Source organism: Nematolebias whitei, chromosome 5 (assembly GCF_014905685.2).
Source record: "Nematolebias whitei isolate Nwh7 chromosome 5, NemWhi1, whole genome shotgun sequence".
NCBI lineage: Eukaryota > Metazoa > Chordata > Actinopteri > Cyprinodontiformes > Rivulidae > Nematolebias > Nematolebias whitei.
This window is the reverse complement of record NC_056502.1, coordinates 586208-586729: the sequence shown is the minus strand read 5'-3', so window position 1 is coordinate 586729 and position 522 is coordinate 586208.

Genomic DNA, 522 nt, shown 5'->3' with positions numbered 1-522 from the left:
CTCAGACTCAATGTCCCCCACCTCCCTTGGAACATGTTCAAAGTTCTCCCGGAGGTGGAAGTTGAAACTCCGTCTCACAGGAGACTCTGCCAGACATTCCCAGCAAACCTTCCCAATACGTTTGGGTCTGCCAGGTCTGACCGGCATCCTCCCCCACCATCGGAGCCAACTCACCACCAGGTAGTGATCAGTTGACAGCTCCGCCCCTCTCTTCACACGAGTGTCCAAGACATGTGGCCGCAGATCAGATGAGACGATGACAAAGTCGATCATCGAACTGCGGCCTAGGGTGTCCTGGTACCAAGAGCACATATGGACACCCTTATGCTTGAACAGGGTGTTCGTTATTGACAATCCATGACGAGCACAGAAGTCCAACAACAGATCACCACTCTGGTTCAGATCAGGGGGGCCTTTCCTCCCAACCACACCCCTCCAGGTCTCACTGTCATTGCCCACATGAGCATTGAAGTCCCCCAGCAGAACAAGGGAGTCCCCAGAAGGTGCACTTTCCAGTACCCC